Here is a 485-nt window from a genome sequence, read left to right on the forward strand (position 1 = left end):
ACATCAGAGCTGCCCTACGGGCAGCTTCCAGCTGCTGCCTCTGTGCCCCGTCGAGGTCATTGGTGATTACACCACGTTCCTTAGGTGACGAGAAGTCATAAAACGGACATGGGACCCGCAAGGCGCGAGCAGGGCTCGTATCACGCCACTAGTGCAGCTCGACTTCCTCGTCATCCCATGCGGGAAAAGGAGTGTCAGACTCGCAGTCGACCACCTCCAACACTCTTAACGAGGTCACTCGTCATTGATAGCGTGCGCGGAGGGCGACGCTCGTGCTCATCGAGCTTAGGATGTACATCCTTCAGTGCCGCGGGCGCACTGTCCGACATGGCACCGCGTGCGGGAGACGAAGTTGGGCTCTGCCGGTGTTCGCTGTTAGAACCAGCGAGACTTGGAGACTTTGGTCATTGACACAGGGATCATTGAGCACGGAAGTCGTTTATTTCCAACGCAGTGTCTAACGGACACGCAAGCCTCGTTGAGGC

Source organism: Plasmopara halstedii (assembly GCF_900000015.1).
Source record: "Plasmopara halstedii genome assembly, contig: Scaffold_555, whole genome shotgun sequence".
Classification (NCBI taxonomy): domain Eukaryota; phylum Oomycota; class Peronosporomycetes; order Peronosporales; family Peronosporaceae; genus Plasmopara; species Plasmopara halstedii.